General features: G+C 29.6%; 1 protein-coding gene across 2 annotated transcripts in view; it reads left to right on the top strand.

Annotated features, from left to right (window-relative positions):
* LOC126745631 (neuroligin-1-like) overlaps positions 1–13,816 on the top strand; it is a 490,464-nt gene that overhangs the window by 49,261 nt on the left and 427,387 nt on the right. For both annotated transcript variants that reach the window (XM_050453562.1, XM_050453561.1), the window contains exon 2: positions 8,071–8,116. The gene's annotated coding sequence lies outside the window, so the exon portion shown is untranslated. The remainder of the gene's footprint in view (positions 1–8,070; positions 8,117–13,816) is intronic.

The following is a 13,816-nucleotide window of genomic DNA, read 5'->3' as shown; positions in this document are numbered from 1 at the left end:
TATAATAAATATTGTAACGAAATTCAGGAACATACTTTTATTGGCAATGTCAAAACTCTAATCTGACTCGCCTTGACTGTCATTTAATTGTTTTCAAGGTAAAAACTGACTAAACAATTAAAACTGAATGAAATGTCATGACGCGCGTCCTTTTTGAATCCCGATGGAATAGTTTGGAAATATTTAGAATTCCCTTAATTGTGTTTGCCGAAAGATACCAATAATTTAAGTAGAATACTTACAGTCAAAGCGAGCAAGTATACAAATTCTAGAAAATTAAAAATACAGGGATTTACAATAATATAACCTAAATTGGGGCCAAAATGGGGCCCTCAAACAAGAAGAACTACTTAAAAACTAGACGCTATAGATAAAAATATTAAACCAAACGTAAGTGGAACCCTAAATAAACCCTAAGAATTAACTTTAACTACAGAATACTAATAAAATAGTACAAAAACTAGGAGAATAATTAACGTATTTACATTTTCATAATAATATTATTAATTTAATATAAAACAATAATTTATAATAATATATGTAATTAAAAATCCATTAAATTTTGCTTCAGAAATTACTATATTATACCAATGGTTAACTTCACAAGAATTCGCTGATTTTTTTAATTTACATCGTTTGTGACTTATTTTAGTGGTTAACTTCAGGTTTCTGCTTCACATTGAGACGAACTAGTAACTGTTTTAAATTCTTCTTCTTCTTGTTCATATACCTTCTCCATTTTGGAGATTCGCTATGATCATCCTCTATCAAGTTCCTACGCCAAGTTTTCTTTTTCCAATAGATATTTTTTCTTGAATTATTATAGAATCTAGTATCCTAGACCTCGAATAATGTAGACCAGATATTCTACTATTATATGGTCTATGATGATCCATGTTTTCTCAGCGGACTGACGTCATTTTCCAGAATTTTAACCAAGACTTCAGAATACAGGTTGAACAGAAGTGATGAAAGAATATAGCTTTGTCTATCGGTCATATAATTTGTCCATAAAATTCTTAGCGTGACTTTTTTTTTTGACCAAGACTTCAGAATACAGGTTGAACAGAAGTGATGAAAGAATATAGCTTTGTCTTTCGGTCATATAATTTGTCCATAAAATTCTCAGCTGTAAATATACAGCTTTAGAGTTTTAGTTTCCAGTTACTAAAGCTACTATTCGGTCAAGTTTTCAAGCTAATATATTCTTGTCCTTCTAATATTTCTTTAAAATTATTGTAGAATCTCATATATTCGACCTCTAATAAAACGACCGAGTGATTCTAGTAATGTATTTTTACCTACCATTCTTTTTAGAATCTCCATGTTAATCACATATAAAACTCTGGTCAAAACATCCTACGGTAGGTTTAGATCTTAAAAGCGTCTAGTTTCTAATTGCAATGTACTTAGAGATCGAAGTCTGAAACATCAATAATAATAAATAGACTAACAATTACTAATGTCGTCGTTGCTTAAAATTATTAGTTTGTTTTTTTAAAATGAATTTCCAAGCCATATAGTTGACTGCAGTCTTCTGTCTGTTTTCCTCCATGTTGTCGGCGAAAACGACCCCCAAAAATGGTCTGCATAACAAATATTGTTACTTCTTTCTTTATTCAGGGATATTCCTTAAGGCTTCTCTAAATGTGAATTCTGAAAGAATATGAAATAATAATGGAGAGAATGCAGCCCGGCCTTACACCCCTCAGTATCTTCATTTACTGTATTGTCTGACAAAAGCTGATTGATTCCAGTACAGGTTGACTAATATGTTGATGTCCCTGCCCTCTAAGGCTAAATTTTTCAGAATTCCTGTCATTTTTCGATGTTTATATAATTTTAACCTAGACCTGTATTTAGAATGTTTTTATAAACATTTTCCTATCATTTAAATTATTTTGACATTTGATTTTGCTTTTTTTTTCTTTACTAGCAGAGGTAAACAATGAGTGAACAGTAAATTATTATCTTTGTATCTGTGCTTTTTGAGTGTCATCATGATGGTGTTAGAGGCATTTTAATAGAAACTACCTGCGAAATTTGATTTTTTTTAAGGATCTTTATGATCAGCTGATTCATGGTGATTTACGTATAGAATATCCAGGATTTTTATACCAGAACTCTAATGGGCTTTAGAAAAACTGATTTTAAGACGAGAAGTTCCTATGAAGTTCAAACCATTTCTTGATACGAGAGTGTCAAAGTTTCACAGAAAAACATAGTTTTTTATTCATAACTTAAAAATTACTTTTCTAGTTTTTTTGACGTTTGGCATTATATACACTTTTTAACGAAAATACATTTATTGTATTTATTTCAGTGGCGTCGCAATATATCAAAATTAGTAAAAAACTGATACATCACTGAATTTTGTATACGATTAATTTTTTTTTGATTGGGCATTTAAACTATATGTTTTCTGTACTTAACTTTATTTCAATATCTTGTATTATTTTCAAAAAAATTAAAATAAAATTATTTTCTTGTATGATTCCTTATGATAAAATATTTTTAATAATTGTCATCTCAAAAACTACTCAATGTTTATATGGACTTCTTACAATCAGTTTTGCTATGATCTATTAAATGTAAAATATATTAAAACCAGAAAGTCGTGCTACAAAAAACGAGGTCACCTTAAACGCAAATCATAATATAAATAGGCTAAAAATTCTCGAAAACAAAAAATGAACATAAACTAATTCTTATTTTAAGTCGTTATATTATTAAAACGGTTGCTAAATATAAGCTTACAATCTTGCTGTAAATGAACTTAAATAATAACATTTTATTAAAAATTAATTAATATTTTCAAACACAATTTTCTCTTAATTTTGAGAGTTATTGGGTTACCTTATATTGTTTATTAGTAACTACAATTGTTTCACTATTTGCAAGCAAAAACTTCTTATAACGGTAAACTCTGAAACAAACGACTCAATCCAAAATACAAGACGCCATTCCTGTTCCTAATATTCGAATTTATAAATCACAAAACAGAAATTAAAATTATTTGTTTGTATTTTTTCGTAAATGGTGACAATCTCATGAGGTATTGTCATATCAAAAGCAGATAAAAGAAGTCATCAACTATCCTTCTTCATTACTTGTAAGAAAGACGAACGAACGAAGAAAGAAAATACTAATGGTGGTTAATTTATTTGAAAGTATGTAAAATATATCTCCGCAAAGTTAATTTAATTACCATGGCTCCATCTTTGTTTACCTTCTGCAATACTAGAAAAAGATGTCGGTTTAGGCTATGATAAAGTAAAAGAGGTATATGGGATACAATTTTGGGCTTAGTTGCGCACATCGTTGTTTGTCTCTGTCACTGATGCGTAAAGTTATATATAGTTCGTACCAAATAAATTTGACAGCACGTTACGTTTAACGTAACATTGTTGCCAACCGTATATATTTTCGGGGCGGCCAACTGACTGTATAAATTTGAATTTCCCCCCTCTAATTCTGTTATTTTCTCTCGCCTAAAATTTGTTTTTTTGCGTTTTGTTGCTTGTAAGAAAATATTGTGATTTGTTGAACTATCAATCCAGTAATGCAATTTACTTTTTTTCTTTGTTTAATATATTCTTTTATAGTTGAACAAAATTTGTATGTTATTTTGTATCTACTGTTATTTATCCTCCGTTTCATCCATACTTAAATTAAAAAAATATATTTTAAATTAATTAATCTGATTAAAGTAGAGACTTGGAGTCTTAGATTGTTGATCGTATTTCATATATACTGTTTATTTCGGTAATATTTGTTCTATTACCACAAGGTCCAAACTAATAAAAAACTGCAATCAGCTTCTTTAATACCCGGTTTTAAAAATTGCTTTACGAAAGAACCCTAAAACCACTTTCAGCTCATTTAGGGAACTTCAAAGTAAAGAAACGGCCCCTGACCCAATTTACATTTTTAATCTAACCCTCATTGTTTCCTAATTCCGTTAAGCGGGCGAAGGTATTTTAAATTCGCTTTCTTTTAAATTACAAGACAACTTTTTTTTTCGGTGTTAATTTGATTATAATTCAACGAGATTTCTATTTGGAGGAGTAGATTGTTCTTTGTTTAAGACCAGTTTTTGAATGCGAATATCCTCAAACTAATATTTGATTCGCAAATAGGGGCTTAAAGCGAAAGCGCTTTTTAAAAAAAATGGTTATCAAAGATTTGCTTTGAAAGCAGTTGAATTTGCTTCGGTCCCAATTAAACTAACTTTTTAACAAGTGCGAGAATTGAATAGAACTTTTTTTACTTTATTTAAGCTGAAATAATGAGAAAAAGACTGATCGATCCGGCTAAAATAAATTTATATTATTTGTCCTTTTAATTAGTGTTTTTTTTATTTCTTTATAACGAGAATGCCGAGCAATTTAATTATTCCGAGCAATAAAAGCAATAGCTTAGACAAAAAAATCAATGCTTTCAGGATGATCAAAGGTGACCCAAATTTATTTTTTTGCTCACAAAATAACGATTCCCAGTTAGAAGAATATTAGTATAATTGGATCCCATCCTCCATGATTGGGGGGCAAGGTAAATGATATCAAACGAAAACCTTTTGAATCTTCTTATGTAAGATTATTCTTTTTTATGTTTGTGTAGCGTAAATTTTTAATGGAAAAGAAAAAACTTTATATATGTGATTTGACAAGTAACAAAGACTTTCACCTAATCCGAGTATCATTGGAATGTACATATTACCATAAAAATGGTAGAAAAAATAAATAAAATGACCTGTGAAAATTTGTAAAAATTCAATTTGCGATAGTTTACGTTTATAATAAATTACACCCCGCATACTTTAACTCTAAAAACTGCTGATTTTAACTTTAAAATCCGTTCTTGATCAACTTGTGATCACGCAAAAAGCATTACTAAAGATATGTCTATTAAGACATACCCATCAACTAACATATTTAAAGAGATTGTCAAATTTAACATATTTTTATATATTCAGTAATAAAAACTCCTATGCAGCAATAAAATTAGCCAAATTAGACCTGAGGTACTTATAGCAACAAGATATTAATATATTGATAACTTCCCTTTGCCTAAAATCAACTTTTCATTTACTAAAAGATAATATATAATAGGTATAATTCCTATTACTGGGCTACAGAAAACCCACATGTTGTAGTACGCGCGAACAGACAGGGACGGTTGGGCTTCAATATTTGGTTTTCGAGGTAGATTTTTGGGTTCTCATTTTGGTAATGAAATTTTGACTGCCCAAGATTATGTAAATATTTTACAAACATATGTTGCACAATTTTTGGAAAATTTACCATTAGCGAGAGTTCGAAACACGTATTATCAGCAAGACGGTTGTCCTTGGCACAACGCACGAATTACGACTTATTCTTTAAATCAGGAATTTCGGGATCATTGGATTGGTACTAGGGGACCTATATTGTGGCCTGCTAGGTCTTGCGACCTAACGCCGTTAGATTTTTTTTTATGGGGGAGATTGAAGGATTTAGTTTTTAATAGAAGAACTGTCGAAACACGGGAAGAGTTGCAAGTAGCGACTAGGCAAGCTTTTCGTGCTATTAGACCTCTTGAGCTTATAAACGCTTGTAAATCAGTTAGAAAAAGGTGTTTATTATGTATTCGAGAAGGAGGTGTTCAGTTTGAACACCTACTTTGAAAAAAATGGTTCTAGTTTGCAATATTAGTTTATAATTATTATTAAACTCTGTAAATATGCCTAGAAATTATTGTTAATTGCTTCATATATCGAAAATATCGGAAACAGCTAAAATGAGATATATGGTAAGCTTAAAGAATTTATAAAAAAATAATATGAGTTCCATAAGAAAAAAGAATTTTTGGAATATCTCCTTTATGAAACACGCTGTAAAAAAATATATAACATAAAATATTTATAATTAAAAAGTACTTTGAGAAAGTGTTTTCAGAAGTCAATTATCTTTAATAGCAAACAAGTTATGGCTAATTACCAAAATCGACCAAATTCAAGAAACGCTCCCTAGTGGTCAAACAGTTTGACATAGTAAAATTTTGATAACTTAAAATTTTTTTTTTACAAAATTTGAGCTCATGACATCTAAGTCAATTTTTTCTATCTGTTCAAAAAATACGGGTTTTCTGTTAAAACAGTCGAAATCGCACCACCTTGTACCACCAATGTACTTTAAAGCATAAACCATTTTTAATCTATGTAGAAAATAATAATACTAAACATGTCAGGAAGTTTCTTAAAAAGTTCTAGAGATATCTATGAAAGTTCGGAACATTAAACAATAGTAGAACTTTAGTGGTAGGTTTTCAACCAACAATTGCTGCTATCAAACTAGCAAGCCACACCTAATATATACTCACCTACACTCCATTACATAAAAACTCTCATCTTTGGAAAACGGACCTTTAAGAACATTTTTAAATATTATTTAATTGTAAGGAAATATAGTTATTAAATACAAAAAGTTAAGCTGCGTTGAATTTTAAATGACTAGATTTAAAATTATTTCCCTCCCTAAGCTCTCATTCAGCCCGCAGCAACGTTAAAATTTCTTGGTCCTTTCCAATACAGTCAGGCCATACACAATCAAAGATATCATTCATTTGCCTTTCAAAATATACTTCTTTAATAATTAAAACAAAAAAAAAACAGCAATCTATTTATTTATTTAGCCGTAATCGTTGCATTAAAGGAAAATATCTAAGAGTAAATTTGCCGAATTCGAACGTGAAAGAAATGTGTGGACGAGTTCTCAAGAATTTTCGTTCTGGACTTCATCAACTACTGATAAGTATCATCAACTACATGAGGTTTCCGTCAGTTTCTTCGGATACTATTGTCTCGTAGTGATTTCTTTACGATTACGATCATATATTTTTATCGAATGTTATTTCTCCCAAATAACTATTTTTCTCGAGTAATAATATTTTATCCAGTAAAAAAATAATTCGCGGTTAGGTTGGGTTAATAATTACTTCTATCCAATGATTTTTATTGATAGGAAAATGCCTATTTTTATTGTATGAGTAATTTAAGGTGCGGGTGATATTGTTTTCCGAAATATGCTGCTTCAGGAAAAATTCTGTTTGGGATGGCATTGATTTAAGAAAACTGTTGTTCGGGAATACGATAGTTTAGCAGAAAAAGACGCTCGGAATAATTGCAATTCGGGAAAATGACTCGCAATCACAGATTAATTTGCTATAAAAGTATGGTGTATTTTATTTATGCAAAACTCATACTCTTTTTAGACACCTTATGTATATAACATTTGTGAAAATTGGAATACTTACTTTTAGCAAACATTTTAAAGTACCAACTTAAAATAAAACAATTTTTACACTAAATTTAAAATAAATACAATAACTGAATAATTCCTTTTAACCGAGACAAAGGAAAACTGAAGTACATGAGCCCCAACCGCACTTTCCACCGCTATCTCCCCTTTCATCTCAATCTTCACCTATTTTTACCCAAATAACCCTCACTACGACTGTTTTATTCATAAGACTCCTGATTCGTGGCCGGCCTAACGAGCAAGTCTATTAAGTATGTGCATGAGCAAAAGAGGAAGAAGCATCTAAAGCTGTGTGACTGCGGCTTTAAATTAATGGCAAGAGGTCCATCAAATTGAATGAGGGTATTTTCTATCACAGAGATAAAATGTAAATTTCGATTTGCGGTTTTGGGAATTGTCTCGAGCTCTAATTGAAAACATGAACAAATTCATGTTTTTTTTTGAAAGTAAAGGGTTAAGCGAGTTATGTCTTTACAAGCTGGTCATAAAAACAGTATTTACGTAGACAGGGGCAACAGTAATAAAGCTCTCCGAGCCTAACTTTTATACTCAAATGAGCTTTATGGCATTTTACTTAGTGGGTTAAGGGTTGTAATAGCAAGGGGTTTGTTAGTCAAGGGAATATTGCTTTTATAATGAAAATGCAGAAACTACAGTGTTCATTATGTACTCTAATGGGCTGAGATTGTCTTATGTAAATGGGCTGTTTAAACGTGTCTGACCTATTGTACCACTTATTCATTTAATGTTTTAATTTTAATTTTTGTTTCAGAGGCGAACACAACGATATATGAAATAAAAGCATAAATGTAATAGTGGTAAGTTGGATTTTCTTTATTACATGATAGCACTGACACTAAGACTGACTTTATTACGTGATAACAATAATTTGATTTAATACTGATGAATTTACTTAAATTAAAATAATAATTCCTTAAGTAGGTGAGTAATATTTTATGGGTAAAATATTAATATAAAAACCATAAATAAAACGAGATGGTTGGCTCGGTAATTGACCCTATATGTAGTTAAGTATTGATTATTATATATGGTGATCAACATTTTATAGAGCGATGTGGAGAGGTAACTCTCTAATAAATGGAACGTATAGCACTGGATTAGGCTTAGGGGATTTGATTACTAAATATTTAGAATACTAATACTAAACATTTAGCTTAAAAAGCCCCATTAGATGAAAAATTTAAGGTAATGTTCATTGGCTTACCCACTGGTTCTTATTGCAGAAGAGCATTTAAATATTGATAAAAGTTTAAAAAAAAATTGGATCAATCAGGCCGAAACAGAATCAAAGCAATTGCCTTCTCTAAGAAGCAATTTGGGAATTTGGAAAAGAGGAAAAGAGAGAAAGAGAAAAAGAAACAAGAATGGTTCTTACCGATACGTATTTCGGCTCATTGGCTCCTTTAGGGCAAAGCAACCAAAAAATTAAAGAAAAGAAAAAAAATACTTAAGTAATCATGAACAAGAGTGAATAGTTTATAAAATCAGCTGTAATACCTCAGGGTTGGAAGAAAAAACAAAGGATCTTCACTGAGGTAGCATATGGCATAACCTAAGCCGCAGTCAACATTATTTGAAATAAACTGAATATTACTTTCTAATAAAATAGATCAATATTCACTACTAAACTAATGATTAAAGCAATAAAAATCCTACCAAGTAATGACATGTCTTTTGTCGGAGAGTTTTAACTTAATAACAATAATTCGGAGTAGAAGCGATCTGAAATAGAAAAACATGCAAAGTTATTTTTTGATTTGGTCACCTCTATTAGGGCATATTACCAGAGAAGTTATTTCATTTAATTTTTATTACTCAAGTAATATAGAACCAGGGAAAAAAGCGACATAATCCAGTTGAGAATGCAATTTGGACTATAGATTGGTTCATTAAGTTTTTTTTTTGGCGAGAAATGGGCTTAAACCACATAAACTGACACTCAAATAAATATAGATTTAGCATTGGAAATAATAATAATAAAAACGGCTGACAACAAAATAACAATAATTAAATAAGCCATATTACTTATAATTTTTTATCTTACATTAAGGTAGTTGCAATTAAGATAATACGAAAGCTCTGAGACAAAAATTAAATTTTAATCTGTCAGTAAGACAGAATTAAGAGATTAATGAAAAATGTATAAGGATTGATTGTTGGATTGGTCGATTTCGAAATATTCCCGGAAACAAAGGCTTCAAAAATTAGTCAAATATTTACCACGTCGAGTGGCAAGCGACCTAAATAAAGAGAAACTCCTCTGTTATAAGAATTCAGAATGTAATAGTTATATATTATATGGATAATCGGCCTTAAACAACACAGCCTAGTGTGTTGCTACAAAATTTAGTCACACTCATAAATCATAAATAAATAATAATTTAAATCAATCAATTTGATAAAATACTGGTATATTTACATAAGCTAAAGTATTAGGTCAGTAATATTTTATGAATAAAGATCTAAATAAAAAAAACCATAGTTATAACAAGATCGTTAATTGACCCTATATGTAGTTTAGGTATTGATTAGTATTTGGTTATAAACATTTTATAGAGCGATGTGGAGAGGTAATTTTCTAATAAAAGGCACTATAGCACCGGATTAGGCTTAGGGTATTTGATTACCAAAACTAACTATTTAGCTTAAAAAGTCCCATTGTATGACAAATTTTATGTCGATGTTCATTGGTTCATACACTGCTTGTTATTGCAGAAAATAACAAATTTATTTACCAAGGAATTTAAAAGCCCTGATGGCATCTAAATGTAGATAAAAGTTTGAAACAAAATTTTCGATCAATAAGACCTATAGAGAATCAAAGCAAAGACGAAAAATAATGAATCTACGCTGAGGTTACATATGCCATGATATAACCTTAACCCGAGCCAATATAATTTTAAATAAACTTAATATTAGTATCTAACAAAATCGATAAGCAATATTCAATATCAATATTCATTACTAAGCTAATAATCAAATGCAATAAAAATCCTACAAGATCCAGCCAAGTAACAATTCGTCTTTTATCTAAGAGTTTTAACTAAATATCAGTAAATCAAAATAGAAACCATGTAAAATAGAAAAGGGAGCAAAATTATTTCTTGATTTGATCACCACTTATTACGCATATTATCTTAACTTTAATTCCAACTTTAATTCCAAGGGGAAAAAAGCGACATAATCCAGTCGAAAATACGATTAGGGTTATGGATTGGTCCGTTGCGGTTTGGCTTGGGGAGAACCATATAACTGAAACTCAAATAAATATAAATTAAGCATTGAGACTAACAGAAGTGAAAAAGGGCTGACAACTGTAACGGCCAAATAAGACTAAAATAAGTCACATTATTGATAATTTTCCAATTTACGCTTGCAATGTTATAAAACTGCTAACTCAAGATCTTACATTAAATTATCTGCAATTAAGATAATACGAAAGCGCTGAGAGAAATATTTGAATTTCAATTTATCATTAAGGAAGAATTAAGGGACGAATGAAAAATGCCTGAGGATTGATTGGTCGATTTCGAGATATTTCCGGAAACAAAGGACTGCTTTAATATTGGCTCAAAAATGACGACCAAATTCACCATGTCGTGTTGCAACGACCTAAGTAAAAAGAAAATCCTAGCGTGTAACTACAAATTTCAGTCGAACCCATAACTACTAAATATATAATAATTTGAATCAATTAATTTGATATAATATTGGCAAATCTACATAAATTAAAGTGGTAACTACTTGAACAGATGAGTAATATTTTGTGAATAAAATATTGATATAAAATAGCATAGATATAACGAGATCATTGGCTCCATAATTGACCCTATATGTATTGATTAGTATTTAGTGATAAACATTTTATAGAGCGATGTGGAGAGGTAATTTTCTAATAAATGGCGCGTATAGCACCGGATTAGGTGTAGGGGATTTGATTACTAAATGGAATACTAATATTTCCTATATATAACTAAATATTTCCTCCAAAACGAAAAAAATTTGACAAAGTGAAATACATCTTTTAAATTTTACTTACGGCACATATAAAAATAAGTTATAATATGTTATATTAGATGTATTTATGTTAAATGTGCATATGGATGACAACTTTATATAGATGTTCAAACTTAAACTCTGGAGCTATTGTCGCATTTCAAGTTTTTATATAAATATTTTATACAAATATAAACTTTAGGTCAAATCAAATTGAAGCAATTATTATTAAAAGTAAAAAAGTTTAAGACGAGCTTTATAGCAATAGCAGATGATCTGTATCATGCAATGAAGCGAGGTTATAGCAAGTAGAAAGCACTTTAGAATCTATTGTATATTACTGTAAATAAGCGACAAATAAAAGTAAATTTATGAAACACCAATGAGTTGTCAATAGTGCTAAAAATTATATCTATAATCAAATTTATATCAAAGGCGACCAGTTTAGAGATTAGTGGGCAAAGAAAATTGATTTTAAGGTACGTAAATGAAATGTAAGCTTACATTTCCAAACTCAGATTATAATGTTAATTCCTCCGAATACGATATAGTTCCTGAATATTGATTTTCATGACTTAGTTTTTCCTAGAGATAAAAAGGCGAATCGAGATTGGCTAAAATACAAAATTGCCTAATATTACAAACAAGATTTATTTTAAATAATTTTAACATAGTATAATGAAATTATTGTGAATGCTAATATTAACATTCCCCTTCCTACTTAAACTGTTTAATAATTACCATATTAAAATTAATCTATGTATGTCTGTATCTCAATATTCCATGCAATGCCTTGCAGATCACATGATGTTTGTGCGAGACGAATTCGATGAATTATTCATATCCGAATGCGGATATGACTAGCTAGGCTAGCCATTAACAATGTACATAGTTAGTTGCCCAAAAGCCAAATATACGAGGAAATTTTCCTCAAGTTGTAACTTTGCCATTTTTGGATCAAATAAATCAGTGTAAAACTATTTGTTTAAATATGGATTTACCCAATACATAACTAATAGATATATATTTTTTTAAATTTTCGTTCATGATCAAGCATAAATTTAGGTAAAATGTGAAAACCTCAGCATGTCTGGTAATAAAGCTCTAGCTCGTGTTTATGAATTATTCATTTTTTTTCGTCTAGCATCAAACAAAAGCTTAGTTTATTGGCCTAAAAAGTATCGCTTTTTTCGTTTATTTTTTTTTCAATTTTCTTGACAGTATATGATGAAAGAGCTTCAAATTTCCATTTACAGTTTTATTTCGAATAGTGAAGGATCGTTTTATTGTTGCACCAAACTATCGGGACATATCGATAAAGCCTTTATTGGTTATGTATTAGGGTTTTATTATACGTACAAATTTACGATCGTGCCTTAGCATATACTATTATGGGAACCATGTTATTTTATTGAGAGTTTTATGATAGTAGATCGTGTCTGTCGGTTTTATCAATTATGGACATACACCATATGGTTTTGTTATGTACATATGTATTAGTCTGAAAATTGTAGGAAAAATTAGAAGAATAATAATTATTTGAAGGAATTATTAGTTCGTAATCAATCTATAAAATCCTTTTTTAAATTTATATTTCTATTGCACACTATTGCATTCCAAAAGGATATCCAACAGCCAAGTTTTTTGCAGAAAAAATATTACTCTGTAATATTTTTATAGTTTTTGCGTATTTATTAAGAACTGATTAGCCTATGTAAAATGTATGCACTTGATTATGAAATAAAAGAAAAATTAATAATTTTCATCCAATGTCGTGCGTATAATTTAATTTTAAAATAGATAACAGAAAGCCTCTAAAAATAAATAATAATAAAAATCATAATAAATTTAGATCGTCACGTTCAGATCGACTACATAATTTTTCGCCCAAGAATCTTTCAGCATACTTTCTAAGTTTGGTTTATTGTTTTACAAAAGAACTTGATGATCGTGCAAGGATTTCTGACTTACTTACAGTAATATAACATGCTTGTCAATTGTATACAAACTATTTTCGTTACTTCTTAACAATTAAATATATAAGCACTGTACTACCAAAAATATTCTTTATTCTGATGCAGTGATCATAAAACAAATTCAGGCCAAAAAGATAAATCTCTATGTAAGCTACATTGATTGTCGCAAGGCCTTTGATTCAATTCGTCATAACTAACTATTAAAATTAAAAGAACTGTAAGAAGTCATCCATATTCTCAAAGGAACCTTGATATAAATAAATCAAAAGACACAAAATGTCGGTCTCAAACAGAAAAAAAAACAAAAAAACTTTAACTAATAAAAGTACTGAAAATCTTTAAAGTATTTTGTAACTGACAAGTTTAATTTTAAGATTATATTGGGATTGGATTTAATAATTCAAAATTGAGTTCAAATATTATTAATTTTTTTTATTGCTCTATAGCAACTCAATTAGCAGGCAATATCCCAGATGCTACAATGAATCCCTTGTCATTTTTATATAATGTGTCAGTTTGTAATAC

This window comes from Anthonomus grandis, chromosome 16, assembly GCF_022605725.1.
Source record: "Anthonomus grandis grandis chromosome 16, icAntGran1.3, whole genome shotgun sequence".
NCBI classification, from domain to species: domain Eukaryota; kingdom Metazoa; phylum Arthropoda; class Insecta; order Coleoptera; family Curculionidae; genus Anthonomus; species Anthonomus grandis.
The sequence above is the reverse complement of the archived record's forward strand: the minus strand, read 5'-3'. Positions and strand labels throughout refer to the sequence as shown.